Source organism: Pseudophryne corroboree, chromosome 2 (assembly GCF_028390025.1).
Source record: "Pseudophryne corroboree isolate aPseCor3 chromosome 2, aPseCor3.hap2, whole genome shotgun sequence".
Classification (NCBI taxonomy): domain Eukaryota; kingdom Metazoa; phylum Chordata; class Amphibia; order Anura; family Myobatrachidae; genus Pseudophryne; species Pseudophryne corroboree.
In genome coordinates, this window is record NC_086445.1 from 70,656,342 (window position 1) to 70,669,199 (window position 12,858).

Genomic DNA, 12,858 nt, shown 5'->3' on the forward strand with positions numbered 1-12,858 from the left:
AAATCAATTATTATTTATTCAAAGGGCCACGCCCGTATACAGGGAAGAGGGACATCCTCTCGTCCTGTGTCAAATCATTTAACAACAACATACACGTATCAACAATGAGTTTTATATAATACAAAGTAACGCCCATTTTGTATATCCCTCCCATATGATTTCATTCTTCTGGAATACAATGTTAGGCAATATTGTTATGCAATATTGGGACAATTATCAAGAATACTAAAATGATACTCGTGAGCTTCAACTGTGTCCATATTAGGAATTACATCTGTACTCTGTGCTTTTAGAAAGTGCGTATGTGGAATTAATACTCAGCCAACAAAGTTGTTTTTCTCTCAGGGTGTGTATAAAGTTCAATATGAATTTGCTATATCATCTAGCTAGAATCAAAATGGATTCTGTTATGCTTTCATATTATACTAGTGAATATGAGAACCCTTTGCTTATTGAATGCCCTGTGATTATTGCGTGTATACATAATATACGTACTATCCCGTAGTGCACACACATAACTGTTAGGCCTTCAGCCGGTTGCCTCAGTCACAGTATTCGACAACATTATGGCAAGCAAGTTTCCCCTTTTTACACATTAAGGCAGGCAAATTTCCCCATTTTACACAGTACGGCAGGCAAGTGTCCCTATTTTACACATTACGGCAGGCAAGTGTCCCCATTTTACACATTACGGCAGGCAAGTGTCCCCATTTTACACATTACGGCAGGCAAGTGTCCCCATTTTACACATTACGGCAGGCAAGAGTCCCCATTTTACACGTTACGGAAGGAAAGAGTCTCCATTTTACACATTACCGCAGGTAAGTGTCCCCATTTTACACATAATGGCAGGCAAGTTTCCCAATATTACACATTACGGCAGGCAAGTGTCCCCATTTTACACATTACGGTAGGCAAGAGTACCCATTTTACACATTATGACAGGCAAGCGTCCCAATTCTACACATTATGGCAGGCAAGTGTCCCCATTTAAAACATTACGGCAGGCAAGTGTCCCCATTTTACACATTATGGCAGGTAAGTGTCCCCATTTTTCACATTACGGTAGGCAAGAGTCCTCATTTTACACATTACAGCAGGCAAGAGACCCCATTCTACACATTACGTCAGGCAAGTGTCCCCATTTTACACTTTACGGCAGGCAAGAGTCCCCTTTATAAACATTACGGCAGGCAAGAGTCCCCATTTTACACAGTACGGCAAGCAAGTGTCCCCATTTTACACATTACTGCAGGCAAGTGTCCCCATTTTACACATTACGGCAGGCAAGTGACCCCATTCGACACATTACGGCATGCAAGTGACCACATTTTACACATTACAACAGGCAAGAGTCGCCATTTTAATAATTACGGCAGGCAAGAATCCCCTCTATACAGATAACGGCAGCAATTTTCCCCATTTTACACATAACGGCAGGCAAGTGTCCCCATTTTACACAATACGGTAGGCAAGAGTACCCATTTTACACATTATGACAGGCAAGAGTCCCAATTCTACACATTATGGCAGGCAAGTGTCCCCATTTAAAACATTACGGCAGGCAAGTATCCCCATTCTACACATTACGGCAGGCAAGTGTCCCCATTTTACACTTTACGGCAGGCAAGTGTCTCCATTTTACACAAACGGTAGGCAAGTGTCCCCATTTTACACATTATGGCAGGCTATTGACCCCATTTTACACTTTACAGCAGGCAAGAGTCACCATTTGACACATTATGGCAGGTAAGAGTCCCATTTTACTCATTACGGCAGGCAAGTTTCCCAATTTTACACATTACTGCTGGCAAGTTTCCCCATTTTACACATTACGGCAGGCAGATGTCCCCATTTTACACATTACGGCAGGCAAGTGTCCCCATTTTACACATTACAGCAGGCAAATGTCCCAATTTTACACATTATGGCAGGCAAGTGTCCCATTTTACAGATTATGGCAGGCAAGTTTCCCCATTTTACACATTAAGGCAGGCAAGTGTCCCCATTTTACACAGTACGGCAGGCAAGTGTCCCTATTTTACACATTACGGCAGGCAAGTGTCCCCATTTTTCACATTACGGTAGGCAAGAGTCCCCATTTTACACATTACAGCAGGCAAGTGTCCCCATTTTACACATTACGACAGGCAAGAGTCCCCATTTTACACATTACGGAAAGAAAGAGTCTACATTTTACATATTACCGCAGGTAAGTGTCTCCATTTTACACATAATGGCAGGCAAGTGTCCCCATTTTACATATTACGGCAGGCAAGTTTCCCCATTTTACACATTACGGTAGGCAAGAGTCCCCATTTTACACATTACGGCAGGCAAGTGACCCCATTTAACATATTACGGCAGGTAAGTGATCCCATTTTACACGTCACGGCAGGCAAGAGTCCCCATTTTAAACATTACGGCAGGCAAGAGTTCCCATTTGACACATAACTGCAGTCAAGAGTCCCCATTTTATACATTACGGCAGGCAAGTGTCCCCATTTTACACATTACGGCAGGCTATTGACCCCATTTTACACTTTACAGCAGGCAAGAGTCACCATTTGACACATTATGGCAGGTAAGAGTCCCATTTTACACATTACGGCAGGCAAGTTTCCCAATTTTACACATTACTGCTGGCAAGTTTCCCCATTTTACACATTACGGCAGGCAGATGTCCCCATTTTACACATTACGGCAGGCAAGTGTCCCCATTTTACACATTACGGCAGGCACGTGACCCCAATCGACACATTACGGCATGCAAGTGACCCCATTTTACACATTACAACAGGCAAGAGTCGCCATTTTAATAATTACGGCAGGCAAGAATCCCCTCTATACAGATAACGGCAGCAATTTTTCCCATTTTACACATAACGGCAGGCAAGTGTCCCCATTTTACACATTACGGTAGGCAAGAGTACCCATTTTACACATTATGACAGGCAAGAGTCCCAATTCTACACATTATGGCAGGCAAGTGTCCCCATTTAAAACATTACGGCAGGCAAGTGTCCCCATTTTACACATTATGGCAGGCAAGTGTCCCCATTTTTCACATTACGGTTGGCAAGAGTCCCCATTTTACACATTACAGCAGGCAAGAGACCCCATTCTACACATTACGGCAGGCAAGTGTCCCCATTTTACACTTTACGGCAGGCAAGTGTCTCCATTTTACACATTACGGTAGGCAAGTGTCCCCATTTTACACATTATGGCAGGCTATTGACCCCATTTTACACATTAAAACAGGCAAGAGTCGCCATTTTACGAATTACGGCAGGCAAGAAACCCCTCTATACAGATAACGTCAGCAATTTTCCCCATTTTAAACATAACGGCAGGCAAGTGTCCCCATTTGACACATTATGGCAGGCAAGTGTCCCCATTTTTCACATTACGGTAGGCAAGAGTCCCCATTTTACACATTACAGCAGGCAAGAGACCCCATTCTACACATTACGGCAGACAAGTGTCCCCATTTTACACTTTACGGCAGGCAAGAGTCCCCTTTATAAACATTACGGCAGGCAAGAGTCCCCATTTTACACATTACGGCAGGCAAGTGTCCCCATTTTACACATTACTGCAGGCAAGTGTCCCCATTTAACACATTACGGCAGGCAAGTGACCCCATTCGACACATTACGGCATGCAAGTGACCCCATTTTACACATTACAACAGGCAAGAGTCGCCATATTACTAATTACGGCAGGCAAGAATCCCCTCTATACAGATAACGGCAGCAATTTTCCCCATTTTACACATAACGGCAGGCAAGTGTTCCCATTTTACACATTACGGTAGGCAAGAGTACACATTTTACACATTATGACAGGCAAGAGTCCCAATTATACACATTATGGCAGGCAAGTGTCCCCATTTAAAACATTACGGCAGGCAAATGTCCCCATTTTACACATTATGGCAGGCAAGTGTCCCCATTTTTCACATTACGGTAGGCAAGAGTCCCCATTTTACACATTACAGCAGGCAAGAGACCCCATTCTACACATTACGGCAGGCAAGTGTCCCCATTTTACACTTTACGGCAGGCAAGAGTCCCCTTTATAAACATTACGGCAGGCAAGAGTCCCCATTTTACACATTACGGCTGACAAGTGTCCCCATTTTACACATTACTGCAGGCAAGTGTCCCCATTTTACACATTACGGCAGGCAAATGACCCCATTCGACACATTACGGCATGCAAGTGACCCCATTTTACACATTACAACAGGCATGAGTCGCCATTTTACTAATTACGGCAGACAAGAATCCCCTCTATACAGATAACGGCAGGCAAGTGTCCCCATTTTACACATAACGGCAGGCAAGTGTCCCCATTTTACACATTATGGCAGGCAAGTGTCCCCATTTTTCACATTACGGTAGGCAAGAGTCCCCATTTTACACATTACAGCAGGCAAGAGACCCCATTCTACACATTACGGCAGGCAAGTGTCCCCATTTTACACATTACGGCAGGCAAGAGTCCCTTTTATAAACATTACGGCAGGCAAGAGTCCCCATTTTACACATTTCGTCAGGGAAGTGTCCCCATTTTACACATTACTGCAGGCAAGTGTCCCCATTTTACACATTACGGCAGGCAAGTGACCCCATTCGACACATTACGGCATGCAAGTGACCCCATTTTACACATTACAACAGGCAAGAGTCGCCATTTTAATAATTACGGCAGGCAAGAATCCCCTCTATACAGATAACGGCAGCAATTTTCCCCATTTTACACATAACGGCAGGCAAGTGTCCCCATTTTACACATTACGGTAGGCAAGAGTACCCATTTTACACATTATGACAGGCAAGAGTCCCAATTCTACACATTATGGCAGGCAAGTGTCCCCATTTAAAACATTACGGCAGGCAAGTGTCCCCATTTTACACATTATGGCAGGCAAGTGTCCCCATTTTTCACATTACGGTAGGAGAGAGTCCCCATTTTACACATTACAGCAGGCAAGAGACCCCATTCTACACATTACAGCAGGCAAGTGTCCCCATTTTACACTTTACGGTAGGCAAGAGTCCCCTTTATAAACATTACGGCAGGCAAGAGTCCCCATTTTACACATTACGGCAGGCAAGTGTCCCCATTTTACACATTACTGCAGGCAAGAGTCCCCTTTATAAACATTACGGCAGGCAAGAGTCCCCATTTTACACATTACGGCAGGCAAGTGTCCCCATTTTACACATTACTGCAGGCAAGAGTCACCATTTTACACACTACGGCAGGCAAGTGTCCCCATTTTACATATTACAGCAGGCTAGTTTCCCCATTTTACACATTAAGGTAGGCAAGAGTCCCCATTTTACACATTACGGCAGACAAGTGTCCCCATGTGACACTTTACAGCAGGCAAGTGACCCCATTTAACACATTACGGCAGGTAAGTGATCCCATTTTACACATCACGGCAGGCAAGAGTCCCCATTTTACACATTACGGCAGGCAAGAGTTCCCATATGACACATAACTGCAGTCAAGAGTCCCCATTTTACACATTACAGCAGGCAAGTGTCCCCATTTTACACATTACGGCAGGCAAGAGTCCCCATTTTAAACATAACTGCAGTCAAGTGTCCCCATCTTACACATTACGGCAGGCAAGTGTCCCCATTTTACACATAACTGCAGTCAAGTGTCCCCATTTTACACAGTACGGCAGGCTATTGACCCCATTTTACACTTTACAGCAGGCAAGAGTCACCATTTGACACATTATGGCAGGTAAGAGTCCCATTTTACACATTACGGCAGGCAAGTTTCCCAATTTTACACATTACTGCTGGCAAGTTTCCCCATTTTACACATTACGGCAGGCAGATTTCCCCATTTTACACATTACGGCAGGCAAGTGTCCCCATTTTACACATTACAGCAGGCAAATGTCCCAATTTTACACATTACGGCAGGCAAGTGTCCCATTTTACACATTATGGCAGGCAAGTGTCCCCATTTTACACAGTACGGCAGGCACGTGTCCCCATTTTACACAGTACGGCAGGCAAGTGTCCCTATTTTACACATTACGGCAGGCAAGTGTCCCCATTTTACTCATTACGGCAGGCAAGTGTCCCCATTTTACACATTACGGCAGGCAAGAGTCCCCATTTTACACATTACGGAAGGAAAGAGTCTCCATTTTACACATTACCGCAGGTAAGTGTCCCCATTTTACACATAATGGCAGGCAAGTTTCCCAATATTACACATTACGGCAGGCAAGTGTCCCCATTTTTCACATTACGGTAGGCAAGAGTACCCATTTTACACATTATGACAGGCAAGCGTCCCAATTCTACACATTATGGCAGGCAAGTGTCCCCATTTAAAACATTACGGCAGGCAAGTGTCCCCTTTTTACACATTATGGCAGGCAAGTGTCCCCATTTTTCACATTACGGTAGGCAAGAGTCCCCATTTTACACATTACAGCAGGCAAGAGACCCCATTCTACACATTACGTCAGGCAAGTGTCCCCATTTTACACTTTACGGCAGGCAAGAGTCCCCTTTATAAACATTACGGCAGGCAAGAGTCCCCATTTTACACATTACGGCAGGCAAGTGTCCCCATTTTACACATTACTGCAGGCAAGTGTCCCCATTTTACACATTACGGCAGGCAAGTGACCCCATTCGACACATTACGGCATGCAAGTGACCCCATTTTACACATTACAACAGGCAAGAGCCGCCATTTTAATAATTACGGCAGGCAAGAATCCCCTCTATACAGATAACGGCAGCAATTTTCCCCATTTTACACATAACGGCAGGCAAGTGTCCCCATTTTACACATTACGGTAGGCAAGAGTACCCATTTTACACATTATGACAGGCAAGAGTCCCAATTCTACACATTATGGCAGGCAAGTGTCCCCATTTAAAACATTACGGCAGGCAAGTGTCCCCATTTTACACATTATGGCAGGCAAGTGTCCCCATTTTTCACATTACAGCAGGCAAGAGACCCCATTCTACACATTACGGCAGGCAAGTGTCCCCATTTTACACTTTACGGCAGGCAAGTGTCTCCATTTTACACAAACGGTAGGCAAGTGTCCCCATTTTACACATTATGGCAGGCTATTGACCCCATTTTACACTTTACAGCAGGCAAGAGTCACCATTTGACACATTATGGTAGGTAAGAGTCCCATTTTACACATTACGGCAGGCAAGTTTCCCAATTTTACACATTACTGCTGGAAAGTTTCCCCATTTTACACATTACGGCAGGCAGATGTCCCCATTTTACACATTACGGCAGGCAAGTGTCCCCATTTTACACATTACAGCAGGCAAATGTCCCAATTTTACACATTATGGCAGGCAAGTGTCCCATTTTACACATTATGGCAGGCAAGTGTCCCCATTTTACACAGTACGGCAGGCAAGTGTCCCTATTTTACACATTACGGCAGGCAAGTGTCCCCATTTTTCACATTACTGTAGGCAAGAGTCCCCATTTTACACATTACAGCAGGCAAGTGTCCCCATTTTACACATTACGACAGGCAAGAGTCCCCATTTTACACATTACGGAAGGAAAGAGTCTCCATTTTACATATTACCGCAGGTAAGTGTCTCCATTTTACACATAATGGCAGGCAAGTGTCCCCATTTTACATATTACGGCAGGCAAGTTTCCCCATTTTACACATTAAGGCAGGCAAGTGTCCCCATTTTACACAGTACGGCAGGCACGTGTCCCTATTTTACACATTACGGCAGGCAAGTGTCCCCATTTTTCACATTACGGTAGGCAAGAGTCCCCATTTTACACATTACAGCAGGCAAGTGTCCCCATTTTACACATTATGACAGGCAAGAGTCCCCATTTTACACATTACGGAAGGAAAGAGTCTCCATTTTACATATCACCGCAGGTAAGTGTCTCCATTTTACACATAATGGCAGGCAAGTTTCCCAATATTACACATTACAGCAGGCAAGTGTCCCCATTTTACACATTACGGTAGGCAAGAGTACCCATTTTACACATTATGACAGGCAAGAGTCCCAATTCTACACATTATGGCAGGCAAGTGTCCCCATTTAAAACATTACGGCAGGCAAGTGTCCCCATTTTACACATTATGGCAGGCAAGTGTCCCCATTTTTCACATTACGGTAGGAGAGAGTCCCCATTTTACACATTACAGCAGGCAAGAGACCCCATTCTACACATTACGGCAGGCAAGTGTCCCCATTTTACACTTTACGGTAGGCAAGAGTCCCCTTTATAAACATTACGGCAGGCAAGAGTCCCCATTTTACACATTACGGCAGGCAAGTGTCCCCATTTTACGCATTACTGCAGGCAAGAGTCACCATTTTACACACTACGGCAGGCAAGTGTCCCCATTTTACATATTACAGCAGGCAAGTTTCCCCATTTTACACATTAAGGTAGGCAAGAGTCCCCATTTTACACATTACGGCAGACAAGTGTCCCCATGTGACACTTTACAGCAGGCAAGTGACCCCATTTAACACATTACGGCAGGTAAGTGATCCCATTTTACACATCACGGCAGGTAAGAGTCCCCATTTTACACATTACGGCAGGCAAGAGTTCCCATATGACACATAACTGCAGTCAAGAGTCCCCATTTTACACATTACGGCAGGCAAGTGTCCCCATTTTACACATTACGGCAGGCAAGAGTCCCCATTTTAAACATAACTGCAGTCAAGTGTCCCCATCTTACATATTACGGCAGGCAAGTGTCCCCATTTTAAACATAACTGCAGTCAAGAGTCCCCATTTTACACATTACGGCAGGCTATTGACCCCATTTTACACTTTACAGCAGGCAAGAGTCACCATTTGACACATTATGGCAGGTAAGAGTCCCATTTTACACATTACGGCAGGCAAGTTTCCCAATTTTACACATTACTGCTGGCAAGTTTCCCCATTTTACACATTACGGCAGGCAGATGTCCCCATTTTACACATTACGGCAGGCAAGTGTCCCCATTTTACACATTACAGCAGGCAAATGTCCCAATTTTACACATTACGGCAGACAAGTGTCCCCATGTGACACTTTACAGCAGGCAAGTGACCCCATTTAACACATTACGGCAGGTAAGTGATCCCATTTTACACATCACGGCAGGCAAGAGTCCCCATTTTACACATTACGGCAGGCAAGAGTTCCCATATGACACATAACTGCAGTCAAGAGTCCCCATTTTACACATTACAGCAGGCAAGTGTCCCCATTTTACACATTACGGCAGGCAAGAGTCCCCATTTTAAACATAACTGCAGTCAAGTGTCCCAATCTTACACATTACGGCAGGCAAGTGTCCCCATTTTACACATAACTGCAGTCAAGTGTCCCCATTTTACACAGTACGGCAGGCTATTGACCCCATTTTACACTTTACAGCAGGCAAGAGTCACCATTTGACACATTATGGCAGGTAAGAGTCCCATTTTACACATTACGGCAGGCAAGTTTCCCAATTTTACACATTACTGCTGGCAAGTTTCCCCATTTTACACATTACGGCAGGCAGATTTCCCCATTTTACACATTACGGCAGGCAAGTGTCCCCATTTTACACATTACAGCAGGCAAATGTCCCAATTTTACACATTACGGCAGGCAAGTGTCCCATTTTACACATTATGGCAGGCAAGTGTCCCCATTTTACACAGTACGGCAGGCACGTGTCCCCATTTTACACAGTACGGCAGGCAAGTGTCCCTATTTTACACATTACGGCAGGCAAGTGTCCCCATTTTACACATTACGGCAGGCAAGTGTCCCCATTTTACACATTACGGCAGGCAAGAGTCCCCATTTTACACATTACGGAAGGAAAGAGTCTCCATTTTACACATTACCGCAGGTAAGTGTCCCCATTTTACACATAATGGCAGGCAAGTTTCCCAATATTACACATTACGGCAGGCAAGTGTCCCCATTTTACACATTACGGTAGGCAAGAGTACCCATTTTACACATTATGACAGGCAAGCGTCCCAATTCTACACATTATGGCAGGCAAGTGTCCACATTTAAAACATTACGGCAGGCAAGTGTCCCCATTTTACACATTATGGCAGGTAAGTGTCCCCATTTTTCACATTACGGTAGGCAAGAGTCCCCATTTTACACATTACAGCAGGCAAGAGACCCCATTCTACACATTACGTCAGGCAAGTGTCCCCATTTTACACTTTACGGCAGGCAAGAGTCCCCTTTATAAACATTACGGCAGGCAAGAGTCCCCATTTTACACATTACGGCAGGCAAGTGTCCCCATTTCACACATTACTGCAGGCAAGTGTCCCCATTTTACACATTACGGCAGGCAAGTGACCCCATTCGACACATTACGGCATGCAAGTGACCCCATTTTACACATTACAACAGGCAAGAGCCGCCATTTTAATAATTACGGCAGGCAAGAATCCCCTCTATACAGATAACGGCACCAATTTTCCCCATTTTACACATAACGGCAGGCAAGTGTCCCCATTTTACACATTACGGTAGGCAAGAGTACCCATTTTACACATTATGACAGGCAAGAGTCCCAATTCTACACATTATGGCAGGCAAGTGTCCCCATTTAAAACATTACGGCAGGCAAGTGTCCCCATTTTACACATTATGGCAGGCAAGTGTCCCCATTTTTCACATTACAGCAGGCAAGAGACCCCATTCTACACATTACGGCAGGCAAGTGTCCCCATTTTACACTTTACGGCAGGCAAGTGTCTCCATTTTACACAAACGGTAGGCAAGTGTCCCCATTTTACACATTATGGCAGGCTATTGACCCCATTTTACACTTTACAGCAGGCAAGAGTCACCATTTGACACATTATGGCAGGTAAGAGTCCCATTTTACACATTACGGCAGGCAAGTTTCCCAATTTTACACATTACTGCTGGAAAGTTTCCCCATTTTACACATTACGGCAGGCAGATGTCCCCATTTTACACATTACGGCAGGCAAGTGTCCCCATTTTACACATTACAGCAGGCAAATGTCCCAATTTTACACATTATGGCAGGCAAGTGTCCCATTTTACACATTATGGCAGGCAAGTGTCCCCATTTTACACAGTACGACAGGCAAGTGTCCCTATTTTACACATTACGGCAGGCAAGTGTCCCCATTTTTCACATTACGGTAGGCAAGAGTCCCCATTTTACACATTACAGCAGGCAAGTGTCCCCATTTTACACATTACGACAGGCAAGAGTCCCCATTTTACACATTACGGAAGGAAAGAGTCTCCATTTTACATATTACCGCAGGTAAGTGTCTCCATTTTACACATAATGGCAGGCAAGTGTCCCCATTTTACATATTACGGCAGGCAAGTTTCCCCATTTTACACATTAAGGCAGGCAAGTGTCCCCATTTTACACAGTACGGCAGGCACGTGTCCCTATTTTACACATTACGGCAGGCAAGTGTCCCCATTTTTCACATTACGGTAGGCAAGAGTCCCCATTTTACACATTACAGCAGGCAAGTGTCCCCATTTTACACATAATGACAGGCAAGAGTCCCCATTTTACACATTACGGAAGGAAAGAGTCTCCATTTTACATATTACCGCAGGTAAGTGTCTCCATTTTACACATAATGGCAGGCAAGTTTCCCAATATTACACATTACGGCAGGCAAGTGTCCCCATTTTACACATTACGGTAGGCAAGAGTACCCATTTTACACATTATGACAGGCAAGAGTCCCAATTCTACACATTATGGCAGGCAAGTGTCCCCATTTAAAACATTACGGCAGGCAAGTGTCCCCATTTTACACATTATGGCAGGCAAGTGTCCCCATTTTTCACATTACGGTAGGAGAGAGTCCCCATTTTACACATTACAGCAGGCAAGAGACCCCATTCTACACATTACGGCAGGCAAGTGTCCCCATTTTACACTTTACGGTAGGCAAGAGTCCCCTTTATAAACATTACGGCAGGCAAGAGTCCCCATTTTACACATTACGGCAGGCAAGTGTCCCCATTTTACACATTACTGCAGGCAAGAGTCCCCTTTATAAACATTACGGCAGGCAAGAGTCCCCATTTTACACATTACGGCAGGCAAGTGTCCCCATTTTACACATTACTGCAGGCAAGAGTCACCATTTTACACACTACGGCAGGCAAGTGTCCCCATTTTACATATTACAGCAGGCAAGTTTCCCCATTTTACACATTAAGGTAGGCAAGAGTCCCCATTTTACACATTACGGCAGACAAGTGTCCCCATGTGACACTTTACAGCAGGCAAGTGACCCCATTTAACACATTACGGCAGGTAAGTGATCCCATTTTACACATCACGGCAGGCAAGAGTCCCCATTTTACACATTACGGCAGGCAAGAGTTCCCATATGACACATAACTGCAGTCAAGAGTCCCCATTTTACACATTACGGCAGGCAAGTGTCCCCATTTTACACATTACGGCAGGCAAGAGTCCCCATTTTAAACATAACTGCAGTCAAGTGTCCCCATCTTACACATTACGGCAGGCAAGTGTCCCCATTTTAAACATAACTGCAGTCAAGAGTCCCCATTTTACACATTACGGCAGGCTATTGACCCCATTTTACACTTTACAGCAGGCAAGAGTCACCATTTGACACATTATGGCAGGTAAGAGTCCCATTTTACACATTACGGCAGGCAAGTTTCCCAATTTTACACATTACTGCTGGCAAGTTTCCCCATTTTACACATTAAGGCAGGCAAATTTCCCCATTTTACACAGTACGGCAGGCAAGTGTCCCTATTTTACACATTACGGCAGG